We start from the raw sequence: 26,369 nt of genomic DNA, 5'->3' as shown, positions 1-26,369 counted from the left end.
ATTGCCTTTGAACACTCACGAATGATAACATCCTTTGCTATTACTATTATTTCTGTTGCACAGTGTAGAAACCAGCTCAAAGCAAGCTCTTTTCACATTTAGCCTGAGAGTGGCAGAATGGAGGAAGGGATGAGAGAAACCCTGTCATTCTAGATTTACGATTCTTTGGAAACTTTCCCTTAGCTGAACGCTTATCATGGGTGGGGGAAGGGAGCTCCTTGGGAGCAGGGACTATTTTTGGCATTTCTTTGTACCTCCAGCTTTTAGCACATGCTATTGCTGCTTAGTTTAGTAGTTTCAGTTATGTCTGACTTCTTGACCTCGTTTGGGGTTTTCTTGGCAAACACTGGTGTGGTTTGCCATTTCCTTCTCCAGCTTTTTACTGATGAGAAAACTGAAGCAAACTGGGTTAAGTGACTTGCCCAAGGTAACACAGTAAGTGTCTAAGGCCATATTTGAACTCAGGTTTTCCTGACTCCAGGCCTAGCACTCTATCCACTTAGCCACCTAGCTGCTCCTCTTTGCACATGGGAAACACGTAATAAATGCTGATTTACCGATTAGGAAGGGAAAGAGGAATCTACATACACCGAGAAGAGAGGCATTGGCAACATGTCCCGAACCTTTCCTGCTCTCTAGTGTCTGGGGTATGACTCCCTGGTGCTGGAGGGAGGCTGAGCAGAGCTGCTAGGTTTCCCTTGTTCTTTGTCATCTTCCCATCTCTGTATGTAGATGGGCCTCAAACTGAATAAGTGACCCCCTGCAGAGAGAAACAGCCCATCCAAATTTCATCCGTGTTTACAGAACTAGAACATTTTGCTGAGGTCTGGTCATTCTTTTTATCCTGGGCCAAAGTTGTGACAACACAAAAATGTCTGTTGACACAAAAGGCACAACTCTTCACTTGAGTAAATTCCAAAGACCTAGTATCAACAAGAGTGCCTGCGTAGGAGATCCAAGAGTCAAAGGACCCAACTCAACTCCATTTAATTGGTTACAAAGACAAAATCTGAAAGCACACCCTGCATTCCAGGGACTTACTACGTGACATTTACATGATAATTTGAGAAGAGAAGGCCCACACGACATCAATAAAAATGCTTCATGGTAAGACCAAGGAACCTGTAATTGGGTTCAGGTTTTGATTCTACCACTTACTGGCTGACTGTGACCTTGGGAGAGTCACTTAATACCTCGTTGGGCCTCCCTTCCCTTATCTGCAAAATGAAAAAGTTGGACTAGGTCAAGGGTTCTTAACCTGGGGTCCATGGGTCTACGGTTACATTTCAAGGAGTGGTGTACCAGGATGAGAAAAGAATTACATTTTTGTTTTCACCAATATTTGGTTTCTTTTGTAATCCTATATATTCTATTTTTCTTCATTCAAATGCGTTATTGCTAGAAAGGGTCATAGGCTACACCAGACTGCTGGAGGAGTATGTGACACAGAAAGGGTTACAACTCCTTGATGAGAGGATTGTAAATTCCCTCCCTGTTCTAAATCTATGATACAACCATTTCTCAGGCTTCTAAAATGAGGGAGCTGGACTCAGCAGCTTTTCTAAGGTCCCTTCTAGCTTTGAATCTGTGATCATCTTTCACCTGCTAGAGGAAAGTGTCTTAATGCCCATGCTTTCTCTCTACTGATTATTTCCTACTTATATCATATATAGTTGTTTGCATGATGTTTCTCCCATTAGATCATGAGCTCCTCAAGAGCAGGAACTTCTGCATTTGTTTCGGTAGCGCTTAGCAAAGTGGCTGACACAGCATATTGGCTGACTGTGATCAACATAGCTTTAAAGCCTCCACTTTTGGAACTAGAAGTGTTATGATTCCCAGAAGTGTTTTGTAAGATCTGTTCAAGTCTCACTTCTGCTTGTATTTGCCTAAAGAGTTCATTTGCCAGAGGGAGAAACTACATTTCTCTTGGCCCCTGTATGTGTTGGGGAAGATGGCACCTTTCAGAAATATATGTGAATATTTGATATGAATTTGTTGTTTTTATTTCCTCCAATAGGAAGAGGTCAAATCAAGTCAGAAGCATTCACTAAGTCACTAAGTATTTAAGCATTAAGGATACAAAGAAAGGCAAAAAACTGGCCCTGCTCTGAAAAAGCTCATATTCTAATGGGAGAGATGATGTACAAACAACTATCTATCTATATGTATATATATATGTGTATACACACACACATCCATCCATATATATATACAAAATAGGTAGGATAGATAGATGGATGGATAAGACAGAGAGATGGATCAGATAGAAAGATAGTTGGATTACACAGATAGATAGTTAAATAAATGGATGGAATGTTGTTCAGTCATGTCTGACTCTTTATGATCCCATTTGGGGTTTTCCTGGCAAAGATATTAGAGTGGTTTGCCATTTCCTTAGGATTTAAGTTAGTTGTCTAGGGTCAACAGTAGGGTGCTACTGTCTGAGGCCAGATTTGAATTTAGGAAGATGAGTCTTCCTGACTTCAGGCCCAACACGCTATTCAAAAGACCACCTAGCTGCCATGGATGGAATAGATAGATGGATTTGTTGTTGAGTCATTTCTGTAGTTGGTCTCTACGTGACCCACCATTTCCTGGCTGTTTTACAGATGAAGAAACGAGGCAAACAGGGCTAAGTGAGTTGCCCAGGGTTACACCGCTAATAAACATCTATGGCTGGATTTGAACTCAGATCCTCCCTGACTTCAGGAGCTGCTCTTATAGATGTATTAGACATGGACAACAAGACGGATTGGATAGATAAATAGATAAGATAAATGGATGGATAGATGGATGGATTACATATAGGTTGATAGATGGATAGATGAATGGAATAGCTGGATTAGATACAGGCAGATAGATACGATAGATACAGATGGATGGATGGATGGATCAGATAGCTGGATTAGATAGAGATAGATGGATAGATGGATGGATAGATGGATGGATGATAGATACATGGATAGATACATGGATAGATACATGGATGGATGGAATAGACAGCTGGAGTAGGTACAGGTAAGTAGATAGAAGGATGGATAGATAGATGGATAGCTAGCTAGATGGATAGATAGATGGATAGGTAGATAGATAGATGGATAGACAGGTGGATAGATAGACGGACAGACAGATGGACAGATAGACGGATAGATGGATGGATGGATGGATGGATGGATGGATGGATGGGTAGATGGATAGATAGATGGATAGACAGATGGATAGATAGATACATGGATAGATACATGGATGGATGGAATAGACAGCTGGAGTAGGTCCAGGTAGGTAGGTAGATGGATGGATACATATGTACATGCATACACAGACTGATGAAGACGTCTCCCCCTGCCCCAGCCCTCAATTCTGCTCCCTTCCCTTCCGCCCACCCCCACCCCAAGCCTTCCAAGCAAAGATCACTGGGGGGGGGGGGGGGGGCGGTCTGGGGGGAGGAGAGCGCTTCCTCACTGTCCCCACCGTCTGCAGGGTGTGGGAGCCCTCGGGCTGCTCATGGCACACCTAACCTTTACGGGAGTGGGCGGGCCCTGCCGGCTCCTTCCTGGGGTTCGAGGATAAGCTGCAGCAAAGGGGCGGCTCCATTTGTCCCGGGCAGGAACCGAAAAGTTGGCCCAGCGGCCGCAGGTCCGAGGCGCCGGGAGCTCGTTGCGTCCCTCGCGGCTCCGCTGGCCGCCGCTGGATGGCGAACGTTCCCCGAGGAAGCGGGCCCGGAGGCGGCCGCTGATGTACAGTAGACACGGTAACAGCGGCAGGCTGCCCGCAGAGCCAGGCGGTTGGAAGCGGCTGAATCTGTCTCTGACCTGCCCTCCTCCAGCCCTCTCTTCTTTATCCTTCGTGTTTTCTCCTGGCTGTATCCCACCCCCACCCCAACAGTGCGAAAAGGGAAAACAAAACCCGGGAAACGAATATTCCTCCTTAAACAAAACAAATTCCTGCCTTTGGCCTTGTCTGAAAATGTGCATTTTATTCTGCATCTTGAATTCATCCCCTCCTTGTCAGGGTCTCTCCTCCCTCCACTCCCACTCGTGACCCTTGTGGAAACCTTTTGTTTTTCTAGCGCCTTCTTTACTTAATATATACAGTTCCCTACCTTTTTCCCAGGACGGGTGAAGCATCAGCTTCAGAATGAAAAGTATGAAGGCAGCTTTAATCTGGTGGGGACAGAAGCGTTCACCCTTCACCAGCTCTGCCAGGTTTTTGAGGTCATTACCTGGGCAGGGCTAAGTGGTAGAACCGATCCAGCCTCTCTATGCTTTGAAGGACATGCATACCTAGTCACACTGTGGATAGCCCCAGGGAGGGGACCAGGTAACAGAAATAACCCTGGATTTTGGAAGCGGACGAACTTGGATCCTGATCCAACATTTACCGCAGTGACCAGGAGCACTTTGAACCTCAGTTTCCTTATCTGTAAAAGTGAAGACTAATTTTTACCTTTTCTTTAAGCACTTTTATTTCGATCTTTTGTTTTTACATCAACTACTTTTCCCAAGAAAGCTTTTTCTTTTTTATTATAAGTTTAACCAATAACATAAAAAAAGAAAAAAGAAGCTGATACAGGGACCTGTAAACTTTTACAGTCAGTTTTTTACCTATGCCTCTCTCAGAGTCATTCCTTATAAAATGAGTAAAAAAAAAGGAGAGAGGCAATAAAAGTCACTAACATATGAACCAAATCTGACATTGTAAACTATTCCACACCCATAATCCTTGCCTCTGTCAAAGAGGGAGGACGATATACTGTCATATGTCTTCGTTGGTTCTGATCTTATATAATGACACAGAATTCGATTTCAATTCTTTGGACGTCGGTCTTTCCGGTTTTTTTTTTTTGTAGTCGTTGTGTACGTCCTTTTCCTGGTTCGGCTTGCTTCAGTTGACATTTTACATCAGGTAACTGTGTCTCCCCCCGTCCTTTTTGGTCATTTGAGGAAACGCTTGCCCAAGACCACAAAAATGACACAATGTGTATTATTTCATAAGATTTGCAGCTTAGAAGGGTTTTAGAGCTCACCTACTCCATCTGTCTTCATTTTACAGACTAGTTGTGTGACCTTGGGTAAGTAGTTTTCTTTCTCTGGGTCTCTATATCCTTGCATGAAGAGTGAAGACATCAACCCTAACTTGGCTGCCCCAGAATTGGGATGAACCAGAAGGTTCTACCTAAAAGCTAAGTCTGGGGTGTTGAGCTTCTTCTTTGCCCTTTGGGTGAATGTTCTTGAGAATGTTTGGGTTTTATTGCTCTATTAAAGCTTCATAGAGGAGATTACAGTCTGGTTGGAATCTAGAAGAAATAGAAGAATTCAAACAGGTATATAGAAGTTTAATCTGTTAGGTAGTAGATTAGGTTTTGTTCTTAGGTCCCTAAGAATTATGGGAGAGAACAGAAGTTTTTGCAAATATCTTTTGTTTACTGGATCAGTCTGGGCCTTTGAGTGAGAAGGAGAAAACTCTGTGGGCTTTGAAATGTCTACACAGAAAATGATTCCTCATCACATGGTGATGCTTCAGTTTTGATGAAGAACTTCAGATAACATACATGTTTTGCCACACCACTGCCCTGTTCACAACTTGTCAGTGCTTCCCTATGGCCTTTGGGACAAAAAATATAAGTTCCTTATTTTGACCTTTAAAGGCCTCCACAATTTGTCTGCCACCTATCTTCCCAGACTTCATTTTACTGACCTTTATACACATTGAGCTCTGGCCACACTCACCTACTTGCTGCTCCCCAAACTGGACCTCCAGGCTTTCATAGGGTGGTCTTCATGCCTGGAAGGGCTTTCCTCCTGTCTCCATCTTTAGCACGCTTTGATTCCTCCAAGGCTCAATTCTGGTGCCATCTCCCCAGAGGAAACTTTTCCTGAGCTCAGCTCTCCTTGCTGGCAATAATAGTGCTCTCTCCTTCCCCAAATTGCCTTGAACAGACTTTTCTGTACACATGTTGTTTCACCCCCATAAAATCCTTGAAAACAAAGATGTTTTCTTTTTGTAATCTTCATATTTTTATATTCCTAGCGTCCACCACTGGGCCATGCATACAGTAGGCACCTAATATATATTGAGTAGATAGGCAGTAGGAAGCAATGAGGGCCATGAAAAGAACAGTGGACTGGGTGTCAAATGGCCTGGATTCTAGGCTTTGATCTACTGCTGACTGCCTTAGGACCTTGGGCAAGTCATTTCCCTTTGACAATGTTGGCTTATTCTCAAAGGCCCCTACCTGACTTTGCATTAATTCCTGGTTCCCAGGATCACCCCCCCCTTCCCCCCTCCCCCCCAGGATACAAGCTAGGTAAATTCCCAGGAGGATAGGTTGCTGGCTGGGCAGTAATTGAACACTTGCTGTGTACAGTGTAAACACTGGGTATACAAAGGAAAGCAAACTTGGTCTCGATCCTAAAGGAATTCATATTCTAATGAAAGAGACAAACAGCTGGGAACATCAATTAGGCCAGTGTAGTTGGACCCCGGACAACATGGAGAGGTGTTAAATGTAAAAACCCAAGGCACTGTGAGCTCCTCCACACACCTGACCAGGGGCCAGACAAACGTTGGATTGCTTTGGGAGGTTTTCTAGACAACCCCAAGACTCCTACATCCAGGCACATGTTCTCAAAGAGAAGCTTTCAAGGGAGCATTAAGTCACTGGGCAACGAGGGAATACTTCCCAGTCCTTTGTTAGTGAAGTGAATAAGGGAGTGTGTCTATGACCTTACTTGGCCATGTCCATGCATGTGCCAAAGACATGGGGACTTTATTGTCCAAATTTCCCTAATAGCTAAATCCCAAAGTTTTAGATCTGGAAAGGATCTCAGAGACAATCTATTCTAGTCCAACATCCTTTTTTAATAAATGAGACTGCTAAGGCCCAGAAAGGGGAAGGGAGTCAGCCTGGGCCAAACAAGTTTTTGGCACAGGTAGGACCAGAACCCCTGACTTCCAATGCAGGGTCCTCTCTATGGGACCAGGCTACAGAAAAGATGGTTAAACTCCCCTCCTCCCACCATTCACAAGTTTCATCTGTGATAATAACTTTCCTTTTAGAATCTCAAAGTACTTTGGGGGGTGGGGGGGTCATCCATTGGCAGCTCCTATTAGTCATCTTACAGAGACAGGAAATGAGGCAGTGAGAGGTTTAAGTGCCTTTAAGAACTTAAGTGCTTCACAGATATGAAATGGCTGTTTTATTCCAGTCACCAGACCTTGGCTCCAGGCTCCGGCCCAGCAGTCAGTGTGGGAGGCAGAATAAGACCATTTAGTTAGAGTTTGGGACTGAGGTCAGTTCAGCAGCCCCCTTCTCTCCTGACAGAAGTTGTCAGCCAGGAGGGACTTCAGAGGCCCTGCCCTGCTATAACATCAAATGCACTTCACTGAAATGTGACCATGGGGCCTGGATCCCCAGAACTAGTACACTGGGTGGGTGGGGAGGGCAGTAGGCATGAGGCTTAATGCAAAAGAATGCTGTGTATGTACTCTGGTGGTGGAGGGGGAAGAGGACCCCAGGCCCTCTACCACTTAACCACCTGTGCCTGCAAATATAGAAACCGAGTCCTGGGCTGCACACACAAAAGGGCTTTATGAAAGTGCCAGCCTAGATGGAGGGAGGGACCTGCTTATTTAAAGAAAAAATGATTTAGGAACATGGGGAGTCTGGTGCCTTCAGTCTTCTGAGAGTTATTTTTTATCCCTGCCAATGAGCTGCTGCGCATGAAGTTACAAGAATGTTCAGAAGCTGCTTTGAATCTGACAGCTCCAGTGGGGCAGGCACAGTGTGGCGGGGAGGGGGGCGGAAAGAAAAGGGGTAGAAATGGGCAGGGGTTTATTTTTGGCCTGGCTCTTTCCCACAGTAGGAATTCGATTCAATTTACATTTATCAAGGCCTTGTGTATGTAGCCTTACATACACAGGGCTTGGGAGATCCAAATAGCCCCCAGTCAAGTTATAATTTAGTAGCATTAATTAGTACTTATTTGCTGAATAATTTGCTGCCCATGTTTCTGGGAGCAGGAGGAAGGAGGAGAGGGTCCTAGAACCCCGGTCTGGGCAACTCTCTGAACAGGAGTTTGCAACCTTTTTTTTTTATGTCCCAAATCTCTTGGGCAATTTGGTGAAATCTATAGATTCCTTCTGGGAAAGGGAAAGGACAGGTCACAACAAATTTAACAAATCTATTCTCTATCTTATAATGGCTCACATTCCATTCCATCTCAGACATAAACTTTTTGAATTACTTTAGCCTAGTCTAAGTTTCCTGCACTGTAAAATTGGGATAGTAGACATAATTTTGTAGGGTGTCAAAGCTGGAAGGACTTTACAAGGCTGAAATAATGGGAAGATAGGAACGAGACTAGTGGTTTCACTGTAGGGAGAGAGCATTCCCTATACCAATTCAGGTTTGCACTTCCTCTGTAACTTACTGTCTTAGATCATGTAAGGGGTTCTTAATGTGGTTCATGAATTTTTAAAAGTTTTGGTGACTGTATTTAGATATAACTATTTTCCTCCTATGTATTTTATGAATTTAAAAACATTATTCTGAGAGAGAATTCATAGATTTCACCAAATTGCCAAAGGGGTCTATGACACAACAAACGTTACCAACTCTTGTTTAGAAAGTTGCCTAGACCAGGGGTTCCCATTTAGTGGTTCATAAGCCTCATAAACCATAAATCCTGGGAGTTTGAGACTATGGTCCAAGGGGTTTGTGTTAAAAATACTTTAATGCTACCTTAAGCAGTTAAATAATTGCAGAATATTATGATATAGTAACAAAATATAACTTGATAGGGTATATGATATAGTATCATTATATAGATTAATAGGGTGCATTGTTACCTTGGAAATTTGCAACACTTTTTTTTGTTGTTGAATGAGGTTCACAGAACAAGAATAGTGGGAACCACAAGCTTAGACAATTGGGAAGTTATGTGACTTACCCAGGTCCATCCATATATTACTAGTATGTATCAGAGGTAGAACGTGAACCCAGCTCTTCTTGGCTTCCAGCCAGCTCTTTATCCACTATGCCACCTAACTGCCCATTTTACAGATGTAGAAACATCTGTAACAGCTAGTAGGGCAGAGCCAGAGTTAGACTCAGATTTCCTGATTGAGGGTTGGATGTTCTCTTCACTGTGCTCTGGTAACTCAACTCTATCTCACTGGGATGGTGCAAGGATCAGATGAGATGCCACATAAGAGAGGGCTCTGCAAGCTAGAAAGCCACTGGACATTACGAGGAATTATTATTATAAAGGAACTCATCGATTGAAATTTGCTCAACATTATTTTCATGATGCTCCAAATCCTCTACATTAGCTTCCCTGCCAACCTTACCCTGATGTATTACTTGAATGTAGAGACTTGTCCCTTTTCTCTCAAGGGAAAGAAATCTGTGCTCTATATCAGGAACTATCATTCCATTCTGGACCTACCACTAACTGGCTCTGTGACCTTAGGCAAATCCCTTTCCTTCCTTGAACCTCTGTTTCTTTGCTCTGTCCCAATGACAGAGTTAGACTAGCTGGTCACTGAGTTTCCTACCAGCTGACAGAACCTACTTATTATGTGTTAGCCGAGTGTGCTCAGGGTATACAGATTTTCTCTTCGGGCAGCCAAACCAGAAGAAACACAAATGACAAATGGAAAGAGGTGAGTTTTCATTCCAACCTGCTCCGTAGGCATGAAGATGATCATAGGAACCCTTTGTGCCTGCTTCTGGCACCCAGCGACCTACCCCCTCCCCCTCGTTGACTTCCTGTGGCTCAGTGAGGATGCAACGCCAGATGACCTCATTGGAGCAATTTTAAAAGACAATTTTTTAAACTGATTAAGGAACAGTTTGCAAGTGAGCATTGCCGTGGGTGTACAGTAGCCTTCTGGGTCAGCCTAGAGATAGCTGGGAAGAAAATGGGAGGAGAATTAGGAAAGTAAGGACCTGGAGAGTCCCTTTGGGTTCGAGCTTAAGAAGCTAGAAAGGTTGGAAGAGCCCACATATCACTGCTTTTTATGGGAAGCAGCTGCAGTGTAAGTGGAGGCTCACGCTGAGGAGCCTAGAGACCAGCACATGCTGGACAGCCAAGTCCAAGAGGGCGGCTTGGCTTCTCTCTGGCTGGGCCCTCATTTTCCCTGGCCTCTCACCCCTTCCAGCTAACTCCTTTGGCATGTGGGCAGTGGGGTCAGTCCCATGGCTGAGCGTGCTGAGCTCATGGTACAGGGAAAGTGTTTTCTGAGAGGCTGAAAATAGTTCCTTTTCCAAATATGATCATTTGAAGATAAGAAAAAGAAATAGAACAAGGAGGGGAAAGTGGACCAGGGAGTGACCAAGCAAATAACCTGTAAAAGACTAGCCCTGATACTTATTACTGCAAGACTGAGGAGCTCTTAGGACAGATGAGCAAGAAAGTGTGTGTGTGTGTGTGTGTGTGTGTGTGTGTGTGTGTGTGTGTGTGTGTGTGTGTGTGTGTGAAGTCAAGGGATGTCTGAGGGTATTATGGCAGAGAAAGATTATGGCAGATTTTACCACCTCCCCAGTCACCACTGGATGAAAGACACTGAACCTAAGTGCTCACTCATGCACTTGACATGTATGTTTCACTGTGTGAACTGCCAAGTTCAGTGTGAAGGAGGAAATTGCAGATCTAATGAAACATAGTTTCTTCCCTAAGGAGTCCTTTGAGTTACAGATACATAAAACCTACCTGAATGTATTTATTATTGGGCATTTGCTTCCAGGTATATGTTTTAGGGAAAACAACGTTGTTTAAAAAAAAAAAAAGACACACTGAGTCCTCCATCAATTAGAACACAGGGCCTCTGACTGTATCATTAGCCTGACTTTGTCAGATAGTTAAAAAGAAGATCTTCCTTTTTTTTCTAGCAGATAAAAATCAGAGCTCTCAAAAAATCAGGCCAGGTTGAATCTTGGAATTGAGTAAGTGGGTGTAGCTTTAAGAGATGACTTTCCAGAAGGCAACCAAACTTGACTTAAAGTCCATCCTTATTTTCCAAAATTCCTCAAAATGTAGGAGTAATCCTAGAGCTAAAAGGTACCTTTCAGATCATCCAGTTCCACTGTCTCATTTTACTTTAGGAAAGTAAAATATAAAGTAAAATTTACTTTAGATTAGGAAACTGAGGCCCAGAAAGAGGAAGGGACTTAACTAAAATCACATAGGTAGTTTGTAGTACAGCAGAGATAAATGCCCATTTTTCTAACTCCAAATCTGTTGCTCTTTCCTTATACCATTCCCTGTTCCCTATCCAGGAGTGTGGAACCTGTGGCCTCGAGGCCACATGTGGCCCTCTAGGCCTTCAAGTGTGGCCCTTTGACCAAATTCAAACTTCACAGAACAAATCCCCAGTAAATGTCTGTGAAGTTTGGATTCAGTCAAAGGACTGAACTTGAGGTCCTAGAGGGCCACATGCGGCCTCGAGGATGCAGTTGCCCCACCCCTCCATACCCTTAGCTGAAGTTAGGCCAGCCTCAGCACTGTCCCCTGAAAACACCATGATCATGTACTCGTCGTTTCCCTCTTTTGTCTATATCCTTAAAGCCCAGATACAACCTCACTTTCTCTTAGATGCCTTCCTTGACTCTAACATCCCATACGGATTTCACCCTGCTCAACTTCCTACTGCACTTATAGCCTGTTCTATATAATTTGATTACAAAATACCTTGTGTTACTCACTCTCATTCCATAAATGAGACAGACTGTGAGTAATCCAAGAGCAGGGACTGCGTCTTTATCTTCTCTGTATCTCTGACCACATAGCAGAATATAGGGCTGGGGAAATGGTAGGCACTGAGTAGACTCACTGACATTGCTACGTTGCTTGAAAATTGTTCCTGATTTTGGTCTTGCTACCGTAAGGTGCTCACGTCTTTGGAGAAGAGTATCTGATTAAAATGTTGCTCCCTGGTTTATCAAGACAATACCAAGGTGTATCACTTATTCTCTTTTTTCATCAAAGTTTACAATTTTTTTTCCAAAGAGGAGGAATGTGTGACAAGGGGAGATCAAGCCAGCAAGTGGTATTTCTCTATTTCTTGGGTCAATGACAATTCAAAAATCTTTCAAAGCCAAAAGGCTGTGAGACTGTTTACGAAAGAAGGTTCAGGTTGATTGCCCTCTCTCTCTCTTTCTCTCTGTCTCTCTCCAGAGGTGGTCCATGCTCCCTCAGTGGAGGAAACAAAGGAAAGGAAGTGTTGAACTCTCAGGGGAAGCACCTGACTCAAATACTTGGTTGAGAAACTCGGAAGGGGAAAGTCCACATGAAGCCACCCACCCTTGGAGGCAGGATGAAGGGGGAACTCCAGAGGGTAGCTTATGCAAAAGAACCTCCCAGGTTTATCTTGGGGCTTTCAGAAACCACCAGCCCCGTGACCAAGCAGCCCCATGACCACCATGCTCAATCTGGTCTTGAACAGTTGCTGTGGCAGGAACTCCCAGAATATCTTCAACACCAAATGCTCTGTAAGCCAAGGAATACTCCAAACAGCTAAAATCCCCCAAGATTCCTGTGAAGGGAGGTAGGGAGAGAGGTTGAGCTTGACCTGAGACTATATTATAGAAAATAGAGAAAGAAAGAGAAAGAAGTCAAGAGCTAATGGAACAGTGAAAGGACTCATAAAGCATAGGGCTCACCTTTCTTCCTACCCCCCAGAATAAAACACTAGTCTGGGGAATCAGCATGTGGGATCTGGTCATGGCTGTGCTGCTTTCTAGTAGTGTGACTTCCATTAACAACAGCATCTAGTATTTGTGTGGCACTTTAAGGTTTGCAAGAGACTGTACATTTATCATCTTATTTGATCCTTACAACTGTCTTATAAAGCAGGTGCTATTATCCCCATTTTACAGATGAGGAAACTGAGGTCAAGTGACTTGTCCACAGTCATCTAGGGAAGCAGGATTTGAACTCAGATTTTCTGACTACTCTGCCTCAGCTTTCTCTGGGACTCAGTTTCTCCATATTTAGAACTAAACAATCTCCAAGATTCCTTCCAGGTCTGAATTCTTATGATTGTCTGATGAGGGAAGTGTCTGTGTCCTTAGATGACAAGAAGAGCGATAGTTAGCAAATATTTATTAGGTCTCTCCTATGTTCGAAATGCTGTGGTAGATCTAGGGGGGAACGAAACGTGGTTTCTAACCCTCTCAAAGTCTTTAGTCCAGATTGGGAGATAAAAATCTCTGCATGTTAGAAGTTACCTAGCAATCTAAGCAGGTCATGATAAGGATCAATGAGGATCATTAACTATGGGTTTATGGGTCATCAGAAGAGGAAGAAGTCACTGTGTGCTCCCTTGGGTGCTTAGGGAGGTTTACTGGATGAGGTGATGCCTAAGCTGGGCCTTGAAGAATAGGCAAGTTTTGTTTAGTGGGAGCACATTCCGGGTTAAAGAAGCACTGTGAACAAAAATGAAGAGTAGTGGTTCCCAAAGTTTTTGTTCCTTGAACCCCTTTCAGCAACAAAAATGTGAGGAACCTCTGGGGTAATTTAATATGTTACTCAAAATATTCCTTTAGATTTATTCAAGTGCTTACAATAACTGCAATAAGTTTTGCCCCCAAAAGCTTCAAATTTAAATTTATATTATATGATATTATTAATTATAAACATGAAATTTTATCCTATCTATAATTATGAAAGCTCCAAACAAAATAATAAAATAATTACTATTTATAAAACTTCATGTTAACATTTATTTTAAAAATTTTGTTGAATACAAATAATAGTTTAGTGAAACAAACCACAACTTGCAAAGTGCTTAACACAAGATCATAATCCCATGTAAACTTCATTTTTATGTTGGACTTTTTTATCGGAACAGAGATTTGCCGTATTTGGCCAAACATCAGACAACACAATCTCAAATCTGGTTTTGCATCAAATTTTATTTCTGAATTCTTATTTAAAATAAGGATAAAGTAAAAATACTTATTCACACAAATATGTGACAAAAATGGTAGGAGAATTTTACAAGGTTTCTTACTGAAATATGAATTTATTTATTTTTATTTTTAGCCACCAGATCCATAAAAATAATAGCTAGTTATGATATAGAAATATTTATTTTTTTCTTTAGTTAATGACAAACATTGTATTAAATGATAAATGTACCTGAAACTCTATTGCATATGTCATTTTTTAAAACAATGTTTCCATGTAAATTAGCCCTTGGAAGGAAAGAATCTCTTCAGATGTGACTTTTCTTCTCTTCTGTCATTGGCACCCCCCCTCCACTCTCACAGAAACATTACTGAGTGACTGATCCATGTTGCCATCCAATTCACTTGAAAATCTGCCAGACAGAAGAATAGTTACATACGTGGAAGATGAGTTTAAATCAGAAAACAGCCTTCACACACAAACGTGAGGTTTGCTTCTGCACAGCGTTTGTGATGGTCCATGATGGTTTCAAGAGAACTTGTGATGTGCACACCCAGCAATCATGGTTTTCAAATGGCTTGCCATTTATGCTGCAAAAACACAAACATTCATATCCTGATCGCAGGATTATGCAGCTCATACGATACATTTACAGAGTGACAGAGAGGAATAAGGGAGCTGCTCTGGTGCAGTTTACAAATGAGGGTTTTCGTATACATCTGACTGTCCATCGGGAATCAGTTTGCACTTGTGGAGGTTTGGAAATAATTTGATGACAGGTTGTGAAACTTCAAGAACACATTTCACTTAGAAGTGGTCAGAGTTTGATATAATTGCTGTGCGAATATCAAAATCACATGCATGATTGTGATGGTTTTGAAGTGCTTCAAGAAACAAACCTATGGTGATTCAACCATGCGCATGATTTTTTGTCATAAAGGAAAAATATATTTGTATTGAAATTGAAATATTAGAATATATGGGGGAGGGGGGAAAACAAAACCTTGCTAATAGTGAGAGTTGTTCAACAAGGGAGAGGGCTACTTTGGGAACAAGTGAGCTGTGATACTTAGGGCTCTAAAACAGCCCCCAGATGAGGTAGATGAGGTAGAATGTTGAAATTGAAAATTATTTACTGCTTAAAATGCCATTAACGTATTCTTAGTATGAATCCCTTGGATCACTGTTGCAAATCTCTGAAAGGTTTTCGAAGGGCTATGAGGGTAGCACTGATGGAGAACTAGGAATGCATTATAATTTAGAGATGATAATGAGGAGTCTATTTTGTCTGGATTAGATGACTTGTGTTGGAAGAAAAGGATGGAAAGGTGGGTTAGGGTCAAACTTTGGTGGACCTAGAATAACAAGTTGAGTTTATATTTTGTCTTGTCAGCAGTGGAAAACAAAGAGGCTTAGAATAAGAGAATTTCAAAGTTGGAAGGGACCTCAAAGAACATCTAGTTCAACCCATATCCAAGCTAAATGCCTCAAACAGCACCCTCTTCAAGCCATAATCCAGTTTGTAGGTATACAAGATCTTTTGTCAACACTCTGGTCAGGGGCAAAAGGAGGTTGAGAACTGAGTCAGGACTTTTCAAGGGACAGTACAACTACTGAAGGCCTGAGGAGAGGAAATGCATAGAGGGGGAAATGAATAGATTGGCTCCTATGACAGAGCTTGAGAGCAGTTTTGGTTACCTTAGGAAGGCACCTCAGAGTCAAGTAAGCCTCTCAAAAGACAGGGGTCTTCCTTAACGTGGGGTCTCCTAACTAGTTTTTGTTTTTTAAATATTTTGATAACTATATTTCAATATACTTGTTTCCTATGTAACCCTAAGTATTTTGTTTTATGTATTTAAAAAAATAATTCTGAGAAGTTCAAAGGCTTCACCAGACTTCCAAAGGGGTCCATGACACAAAAAAGGGTAAGAATTTCTGCTTTAGGATTTGGAAAAAGGTATAATTACACTATTGGGATCCTTAGAAGACCTCTCTGATGTGAGTATGTTACTACACGTCTAACCCAGGATGCTGACTCTTGGAAAGTCATCCAGGGGACCTATGTATATGTGATGTTTGCATTTCCCTTGCCGTAGACATCTTGTATGTTGTAACCACTTCCCCCTTGCTTGGAGGCCAGTCTTTTATTAGAGGAGCCTATGATGATAATGCCTCCTTGAGACAGCCTAGGGCTGCATTTCTGATATGGCATCTGCCATTGTACCTCATCTACCTCGTTTTGGGGCTGTTTCAGAGCTCACTTGTTCTCAAGGCAGCCCTCTCTCTTGTTGGACAACTCTCACTGTTAGCAAGATTTTGGTTTCCTCCTCCCCCCTCAGCCAAACCCGCCATATATTCTAATATTCCATTAGATCTCTTACCTCACTGAGGGAGGTATTCTCTTCAACAATGCACAACCCACTCATGGCTAACTGTCCTATGTGACTCTTGCTCATTTCTTCCAGCGCGCTGGAGTCTTGTCTCGTGTTCTGTTCATATTATGTGGAGACCAAAGGAGCCCAGAGGCTGCGTCCATCCGTCATCCCTCACTCTCACAATATGACCGGTCCACCTTTTGTTGTTGTTGTTGTTACAGTTACACTTTGATGACACTTTTTACACTGCTTCTCCTTGGTAATTCCTTATATATGTTGTGTTACAACCTGTGATCCCCACCAGGTAGCTCTCCATTCACCCTTTGGATGATCTTACCATCAGTTTTTCAGAGACCATAATATTTTATAACTTGCACTTATATAACATCATCATAAGAATACTAGTATTAAAAATCAGCTTTTGCTTTATCAAGGACAGGGAAAGTCAAAGACAATCCAACCCATTTCCTTCCCACTCAAATCTGTCTGTTTGTAACTTCTACCCATGGCTCCTAGTTCTGTCTCTTGGGACCAAGCAAAACAAGCACCCACCTAGAGTCATGCACCTCCCGTCTGGAGCCATTCATGTACTTGAAGAGTGCTGTCATATCTCTATTTCTCCCTCCCCACCCCCACTAGTCATAAGTCTTCCCTCCTGGATCTCCCTTTAACTGGTGCTCACATAGCATGATTTTCGGGCGACCACCCTCATCTCGTCTGTTAATGTCCCTACTAAAATGTGACCCAAAGAGCTGGCCACAACTGATCAGACCAGAAGATAAGATGACGCTGAGCAGCCTGAATTTGGACATTCCGCTTTAATGAATGCAGCTCAAGATCATGTTAGCTTTTTTGGCTCTCATGTCACACCGGGCAGTTGATTTTTGAATGAATTCCTCTGCAGGCTGCACTCTAGACTTCCTCTACTATATAGACTCCTGCACCCTCAACTCTGCCTTTTCCACTTCCTTTTATGTAATTATCTTCCCCATTCGAATACAAGCTCCCTGAGAGCAAGGATTTGTCTTTCTGCTTGTATTTGTATCCCCAATGCCTGGCACAGCACTGGGTACACAGGAAAAGCTTAATAAATGTTTGTTGACTAACTGATTGGCTACAATGCAGGACTTTACATTTATCCCTCTTAAATGTATTCAGCTAAATGATGGACCATGTTACTAGCTTGCCAAAAGCTCTTTGGATTCTAAATCTATTATCTAAATATATTAGCTATTTCTTCCCAATTCATGTTTTTCAACCAAGCTGAAAAATATGCCCTCTATACTTTCATCCAAGTTATTGATGAAAATACTGAACCAGATGGAACCCATGATGGATCCCTGAGTCATTCCCCTGGAACCTTCTTTCTGGGCTGGCATAAATCCATGTTGACATCAGTCCATTGCTTGAGTGCTCATTTCACTATTTCCTAACACACCTACCTGTAATCTCATCAGGGGCAGCTAAGTGGTGCAGTGAATAGAGAGCCATGCCTGGAGTTAAAAGGTTCATTTTCCTGAGTTCAAATCTGGCCTCAGACACTTATAAGCTGTGTGACTCTGGACCAGCCACTTAATCCCTTTTTTGCCTCAGTTTCCTCATCTATAAAATGAGCTGGAGAAGGAAATGGCAAACCACTCTAGTATCTTTGCCAAGAAAACTCCAAATACAGTCAGGAAAAGTCTGACAAAGCTGCAAAATAAAAAGCCGAAACTGTCCTCTCATTTAGCTGCATCTCTTCATTACAAGAATGTCATGAGAGACTTGCCAAGAACCTGATCCAGATATGGTATATCTATGGCATTCTCCTGATATTCAACCAGTACTGGAAGATTTTCCTTTTTGGATAAGATTGTTAGTCTGGCATTATTCTTGGGAACCCAAGACTTGCCTGTACTAATCATTGCTTCCTCTCCTAAGTGCTCACACATCCCTCTTGGAACAGTGCTGAGGAAAGATGACAAGGTTTGGAATCAGAGGACCTAGGTTTAAATTCTAGCTCTTCCTCTTCCTTACCTGCATGATGTTGAGCAAGCATGACTTCTCTGGGCCTAAATGTCTTCAGCTATAAGATAAAGAGACTGGACTAGACCAACAGTTCTCACAGTATGGTCAGGAGACCCCCCAGGGGTCCCTGAGACCCTTTCAGGGAGTCCAAAGGTAAAACTATTTTCACAACAGTACTAAGATGTTTTCATTTCTAACGCAGGCAATATCAATGGGTATAACCCACAGAAATGAAAGGTGGGGGTGGGGTGGGGAGGAGGAGGTTGGGCAAGAAAGAGGGAAGGAGGTAGAATCCTAGATAATTTTTGAGAGAATAAAGACCAAAAAGGTTTAAGAACTGCTGAACTAGATAATATTGAATATTACAATTCTGCATCTATGAGCCTGGGTCCTTCTGACTGGTCCTCCTGCTTTTTAGTCCACTCAGCTGTCAAAGTGGTCTTCGTAAAGCATAAGTCTGACCACATCAATCCCCTACTCAATAAACTCTAATGGCTCCCTGTCACCTCCAGGCTCAAATGTAGAATCTGTTTGGTATTCAAAGCCCTTATAACCTGTGTCCACCACCTTTCCAATCTCCTCCCCCTCAATGAATAAGATACTCCCTCTCCCTCTCTAGCCAGGACATAAGCTCTCCCTCCTCATATCTGACTCTTGGCTTCCCTAGTTTTCTTCAAGTGCCAGCTAAAATCTTCCCTTTTACAGGATGTCTTTCCCTATCCCCCTTCATTCTAGTGCCTTCCATCTATTGATTATCTCCCCCATTAGACTGTGAGATCTCTGAGAGCAGAGACTGTCTTTGACCTTAGTATCCCCAACTCTTAGCATAATGTCTGACACACAGTAGGCATTTAGTAAATGTTTATTGGCTGGACTTGATTCTAAGAATTCATTCTAGAATTTTGCTAGGCTTCTGGGTACAGCTTGTTGGTCTATAGTTTGAGGAATCTACCTTTTCCCCTTTGAAAACTGGGGCCACACTGGGCACACTCCAGTGCCACAGTCCCTCTCAATGGCCTCGATTCCTTAGAGCTCCTTTACAGAGGGTTGGCACCCAGAGCAGCTTGGGCTTCCATGATACTTTTTCAAGTTCCCTCTTGGTTTCTTGCCCTTGCTTTTGTCTCTGAAAATGTCCTTTTAAGATCAGACTTCACAAAGGAACTCTCTGCTTGGCTTCTCCAGCAACTTCTCCCTTTCTCCCTTAATGGAAAAATTTTTTACTGCATCGTAAGGATTTCATTCTTGAAAGCTCCTCCTCTTTCCTGAGCTCATTTCCCTCATTTTGTTTCTCCCTTCAGTTTCAGATTTAGGGAATTCATTGAAATATGCCCTCCTGTGTCAGAATGGGCCTGGCTTTCCCCTTCTTTGTTTCTTACAAGCTCTAAGATGGCATGGCCACTTCCCCCCAAGATTCCTGGTATTTCTACTTCCTTTTTGGTCAGAAGATAGAACATAGGCAGAACATAGGCAGTCGTGTTCACTACTTCCTCCACCTTCTGAAAGATGAAAGGTAGGGAGAAAATTGTCAGCAAGGCGAAATTATTACTATTACCTTTTTTTTTTAGCAGAGAAACCTTTAGCAGATCTGTATAACTGAATGTCATGACTGTATCAGTCTATAAACCAACATTTATTAAGTCCTGACTATATGCCAGACACTGAGATAGGTGCTGGGGATACAAACACAGAAGGGAGAATTCCTGTTCTTGAGGAGCCTTTGCATTCAAGGGGGGAGGACAACATGGATAGAAAAGTAAATACAAGATATATGCAAAATAAAGACACTGTGATGGGAGGGGCAGGGAGACAGCGATTGGTGGGGGGAGGGCGATGCCACATTTTCAGGAGCTGCTAATCCAGTTCTTCCTTCTGTCTGGGCAATCTGCAGTGCATTCTCTTTATATGTTTTTTGTCTTTACCTTCTTTTTCTTTTACCCATGTACTGTTTATTGTGCTTCCTCTCACGGGTTTATGGATTGACTCGTGGGAATAGAAATTCATGGGATAGGATGCCATTTTGCTCCTCTTTTAATGGAATCCAGTGGTTCCCAGTCTTTTCAAGTATGAGGAGCCCATGTAATGTAAAAAAAAATTCTGAGCTGCAGAATCCCATGAGGCAGTAGTGACGATGACAGTGCATCTTTTTTTGGCACTAAGGAAAATCAAAAGGGCAGTACTTTGCTTGTAAATGGATTCACGGGTCCTTTTCGATACCTGTGAATGGCTAAGGATCTGTGGTCCACTGGACAGAAAATGCTGAGCTAATTTGTTCTTTGTGAATAAGGTATATCTTTCCATTGCCCATCCAAGCATGTCTTGGGGAATGCCTATGAGGTCATATTCTCCGCTTTCCATTATGGTCTCTCCTTTGATTACTCAGATTCTGAGTATTTCGGCATAATAGATATTTGTGGTCAGGATTATTGTAGCTGAACTTCTTTCCATTTATTTCCTCTGCAAATTCCTGGACTGGTCTGAAATATTTCTTTTTCTTATCTGATACTTGTTCTCCTTGGTTTGGCATTTGCCTTCAGTTTTCTCCCTCCTTCTCCTCTTTCCTTTTCAGGGAAAAGCTTCAATGCCTGTCCAGGCAAATGCATTTTTCCTGGCCCTTGCAGAAGCACTCTGTCCCTGGCCAAATGCCCACCTTCCAGTACATTCCTGTACCCTCTGCTGTTGAAGGAAAGTAAAATTCCCTTATTTTATGCCATCTTCTTAGCTGGCATCCACTCCTACCTTCAATGGCAGTGGTGAAGAAAGGACCAATGGTGTCCCACTCAAGCCCTGAGTGGAGGCCCAGGTGGGGCTTAGGAATGATCCTGGCCTGCTTTGGGAAGTGTGGGCTTCTCACCTTGTGAGTACTGCTACTCTTAAATGATCCGTGGCTCAGTACCTGCTCCACAGGGATCTAGACTTTGGGTTGGGTTTGAGGTAAGATAGTAGACAGCTGAAGGAGCCTGAGGATTTGGAGGTGCAGCTGGAAGTATGCAACACTAAGGCTAAGAAATCCATCTTAAAGAGGATGTAGGGGAGGGGGATGGGGGGTTCTGACCTAGGCTAGGAGGCTAGACTAAATTTCTATCAGGTTGCTCTTGGTTCTAAGAGTTGAGGAGGGAAGTATGGTCTCCATAGGGCACTCCACGGGCAGCCTGGCACCTTGCAGCATGATCTTTGGCAAATTCTCTCATCAATTTGACTTCAGGTACTTTCTTCATAAAATGAAGTAACTGGATTAAATGTGACCTGGGGACATTAGAGGTTCAGGTACTCTCCTTTGCACTTCAAATAATTTTCTTTCCTTGTCTCCTTTTGTCCTATCTAGGGAAGCAGCATTTAAAGTTCTGCTGCCTGATTTTTTTGGCAACATGGGATCTCCTTCAGTTAGCCTCTCTTCTCTTCCTCGAAAGCACCTTGGATGACCTTGTGGTCCCCACCCTTCCCTCCGGCCACCAGCCCCTGGTCTGGTCCTCCCCACTGCTGAGACCACATTTCCCTCCTCACTCCAGACACCAGTGAGTCTGGCCAGCCAGCTATACACAGCCCAGGTGACGCGTGGCTTTGGAGACCAGATGTGATTCCAGCTGTGTGGCTGCCCCACCTCTCTCCATTCCCGGGCTCAGAGCCCTTGTTTCCATAGGGACTGGGGGAAGGGAAAGAGGAGGGAAAGTCCACAGTAGGGCCTCATTTCAATTGCTTTTTCTTCTACCATCTCCTCTTCATTCAAAGTTTTAGGTTTAGGGGGATGCCTGGGACCAGTTTCCAAAGAGATTTCATCTTCTTAGAGCAGGAAACCGAGCCTTAGCTGCAGCTCTCATACCTGCTAAGCTTATCTTTCCCTCTTATTCCAGACCATCTTTCCACCCTTTTCCCCCTCCACATTACTGTCCTTGGTGTACACTCCTCTTAGCGTACGTCTTGCCAAGCTGGACTCCTAACTGTCCCCAGTCTATGTCCATGCCTTTTAGCAGGCCACCTGCCATGCCTGGGGTCAACACCCATCTCTTCTTCCTTTGTCTAATTGTTCTCTTTCTCCAGGACTCCATTAAGGTCTTATTTCCTCCATCTAGCCTACCCTGCTTCTCCCAACTAAATGTGTGCTCTCCTAAGTGTTCCTGGAAACTGTCCGAACCTCTCTTTGCCCTTCTTACACTCTCCCTTCCATTATATTTACTTACCGAAGGGTTATATCCTCCACTCTCAAGGCCAACGCCTGTAATTTTTCGTCTTTGTCCCCTCTGCCCTGGGACCTGTACAAAGTAGGAACCTAATGCCCTTCCACATTTCCGCCTTCCCCCTTGCAGTTTGGCATAAGAAATTAAATGGGAATTTGGGGGGAGTTTTGTGGAAGCCCCAGATAACACGTGGTGACCAGAAAAAGTTTAGAAACCCCCAAATAAATGCACAAAATAAATTGTGGTACTGTATAATGTCAACATATTGCATCTTTTAATACCATAATAATTTCAGACTTCTTCTCTGGTGTGAAGAGATGATCAAACATTTTTCAGTGGATTTTCCTGATGGTGGGGGCACTGTATCCCAACCTCTGTGATGTGGAAGGGATAACTGTAAATATTGATTGGACTGCATCATTGCTATGGGATATTATACAAATGTCTCATCCTCAGTTCAACCACCTGTAAAATGGGCCTGCTGCTGTCTGAGCATCTTCCAGACCTCTTATAGGTTGGAACGGTGAACAATGACTTTGAGTAGGGGGGAAAGCAATAGCTGGAAGCTAGGACCCCTGGCTTTGATTCTCAGCTCTGCCAGCTGGTGACCTTGAGGAAGTCCCCTCTCCTGCCAGGGCCTCAGTTGGGGATTGGGAGGGAGTATGCATTTATATATAGCACCTACCAGGCATAGTATCTCATCAGAATCTCCCAACAACCTTGGGAGGCAGTTGCTTTTATTAATCCCATTTTACATTTGAGGAAACTGAGCTTAAGTGACTTGCCCAAGGTTACATATCTAGGCTGGATTCAAACTCAGATCTTCTTGACTCCAGGCTTAGTGCTCTACCTACTCTATGTTATTGCACCAAGCCAAGGCTTGGACTGGAAGTTTCCTGGATCCCTTCCAACTCTGACTCTGGGAAAGGGTGGGGAACCTGCAACATCTTAGGTGAGGCCACACGTGACCTCCTAGGTCCTTGGGTGCAGCTTTTTGACAGAGTCCAAGTTTTACAGAACAAATCCTTTTATTAAGAGGATTTGTTCTGTGAAGTTTGGATTCAGTCAAAGGGCCACACTTGAGGACCTAGAAGGTCATATGTGTCCTCAAGGTAGCAGGCTCCCCATTCTTGCTAAATGGGCTGAATTCTTAGAAGGGAATCTTCATCTGTAAAATGGGAAGGGGGAGGAGAGAGTTGGATTGTATGGCTTCCAAGTTCCCTTTCGTCTCTGAATCTATGAGTCTCTGAATTTAAGGTCAAGAGAAGAGGATCCCTTTAGATTTGTCTGGACAATTCTTCAGATTTGCATCCCATTCCTCCTTGCCTTCTTCAGGAACCCAGAAACCTTCTCCTCTCCCATTCTCTTTGCTTGTGGCTCTACCCATGGTAAACTCTGTCTGATTCCAGGACCACTAAGGATTGAGCCAGACTGCATCTGTATCTGGTGCTCAGAAAACCCAGGCATCCCAGTCAGGAGCCAGGCCTACTCATATGCCCAAAGAGTAGGATCTATGTTCTAAGAAGCTGCCCCAGTGGGGCACTACCCAAGCAATCACTTCAGGGGAAGATCTATTGTTTGTAAGCAGTGTGTTAGAGCGGTTAGAGCTCTGAGTCTGAAATCAGAAGACCTGAATTTGAAATCTATTCAGATGTATGAACAATGGTCAAGTCACATAACCTCTCTGACTCTCAGTTTCTTAATCTGGAAAATGGGGATAATACCTCTCCTCCCTCCCGTAGAGGGCTGTGGTGAAGAAAAAGTTTGAAGTACTATTCCTAGCGCTCAGAGCTAGAAGGAATCTTAGGGATCATCAAAGTCCAACTCCCTTCACTTTACAGACAAGGAAACTGAGCCCTCGATAGGTCAAGTGTTTTACCTGCGATCACACCATCAGGATTTGAACCCAAACTCTCTGGCTTTAAAATCAATGTGCTTTCCCTGCTTTTAGTATAAGTTATTACTTCTGTAACCACACACACATACACCTCTCCAGCCTCCACAGTCTGTCATCTCTGGAGCAGGTGAGTCCTTCTACTACAGAAGAATCCTAGATTTCCAAAGTGATGATGGGATGGGACCTTGGAGGTTATCTAAATCCACTTCTCCCTGAAACTGGACTTTGCCTCTGCAGTAATTCAGAAAATTGGGTCTTTCTTGAACACCTCTAGCAACAGGGAACCCACTCTGGTCTCCCACAACATCCATTTTATTTTCAGAGTCAAGATTCCAGGTAGGAGTGGAAGCGAGATGGCAGGACTGGTTGCTGCCCAAATCTGAGGATCATACAGGCTAATGTGGAGGGCTGCTTGGGAGAAAGTCTTCAGCATCTGTAAGTCACTGCTTCTAATTGTTGCCTAATGCCATGTCTTTAGTTAAGTGCCTGGCTCTCACATAGCCAGGCTATCTGGAGCAGATGCCCCAGACCAGGGGCAGGCTGGGATTTGTACTGAAGGACAGAGAAACCACCAGAACAACAAGTATTGTCCTCGTTTCTGGCTGGGCTCGCTCCCGACCCAGTTTGGAGTGTTCTCCTCTTTCTTCCCCTCCCATCTTGGGGGAAGCCAGCTCCAGGTCACCTATTTTCTTTGCCAGGAGTCTCAGCTGAGGGGAATAAATAACAGAAATCATTCAGAGGCCCAAGTAAATATTTGATTGCTGCCCCATAAATAATGTAGAGCCTTGGGGAGGCCAGACAGGCTGAATCTGATGGTCATCTGTAGCCCAGCTGTGGCTCAGCAAAGTGTTCAGGGTCTAACAAGCCCCAAATCTAAAGGATAAACTTTGGGCCGGCTCTGGTTTGGTTTTTTTGAAGGCCAAACTGCGGCTCTTTTGGCTTGCCAGGTCATCCCTGCTATAGAATAAAGGGGAGAAGATAGATGGTCTTGTCTGAATTCTCGGACCTTCCTTATAGAATGGCAGGTTAAGGACGATTCGTTAAAAAAAAAAATCAGGACACAGGGCAGAACAAAGGATGTACATCGAGTCCTCACTCCCTGAGCTGCCCCCTTCTAAATAGCACATTTTGGTGTCTTTTATCCTGTGCCTTAGCCCTGCTGATCTAAAGACGGGTTAGAAGAACATAGAAAATGTCTATGAGGAGCAATAGAAGCTCTGAGACAGTGAGAGAACCATACTCTCTCCCATCAAGTCCAAGATGAACTCGGTGGAATGGTGGTATGGGATTGTGGGAGGATTGTTGGACCTATAGTGTGACCTTCGGAAATCAGTAGATAATCAGGCATTTGTTAAGTGCCTACTATGTGCCAGGCCCTGGGGAGACAAAGGCAAAGAAACAGTCTCAGCAGCTTTCCAATTTCCTTGCCTGCATGTACTAGGACATAAAAATCTCACAATCCAGTGCAGAAAGGTAGAGATAATCAATGCATCCTTTTCAGATCATAATGCATTAAAAATTACATGTAATAAAAGGCCATGGAAAGAGAAACCAAAAATCAATTGGAAACTAAATAATCTAATTCTAAAGAAGGGTTGGGTTAAAGAAGAAATCATAGAAACAATCAACAATTTCATTCGAGAGAATGACAATAGTGAGACAACATACCAAAACTTATGGGATACTGCAAAAGCAGTTATTAGGGGAACTTTTATATCTCTGAATGCTTACATAAATAAAATAGAGAAAGAGGAGATCAATGACTTAGGCTTGCAGTTGAAAAAGCTAGAAAAAGAACAAATTGAAAATCCCCAATTTCCTTGCCTGGGTAATGAAGATCAGAGTATCTACAGAGTATCTAAGCTCACAGAGTTGTTGTGGAGAAAACGCTTTCGCAGCTTTAAAGTACTTATCAATGCTTATTAAAGTATTTCCACAAATATGAGTTGTCATTGTCAGGGTCCTGTGGACTCCGACGTCAATATTCTCTAAAGAGTGAGGT

At 43.2% G+C, this 26,369-nt stretch overlaps 1 long non-coding RNA gene across 1 annotated transcript in view; it reads left to right on the top strand.

Moving 5' to 3' along the window:
- The first annotated feature begins 19,270 nt into the window (after positions 1-19,270).
- The window catches only part of LOC140530186 (uncharacterized), a 38,488-nt gene continuing 31,389 nt past the window's right edge, over positions 19,271-26,369 (top strand). The window contains exons 1-2 of the long non-coding RNA XR_011975839.1: positions 19,271-19,808; positions 24,690-24,802. This is a non-coding gene — a long non-coding RNA (uncharacterized lncRNA). The remainder of the gene's footprint in view (positions 19,809-24,689; positions 24,803-26,369) is intronic.

This window comes from Notamacropus eugenii, chromosome 1 (genome assembly GCF_028372415.1).
Source record: "Notamacropus eugenii isolate mMacEug1 chromosome 1, mMacEug1.pri_v2, whole genome shotgun sequence".
NCBI classification, from domain to species: Eukaryota; Metazoa; Chordata; class Mammalia; order Diprotodontia; family Macropodidae; genus Notamacropus; species Notamacropus eugenii.
Note: the sequence above shows the minus strand (reverse complement) of the source record. Positions and strands in the feature narration are given on the sequence as shown.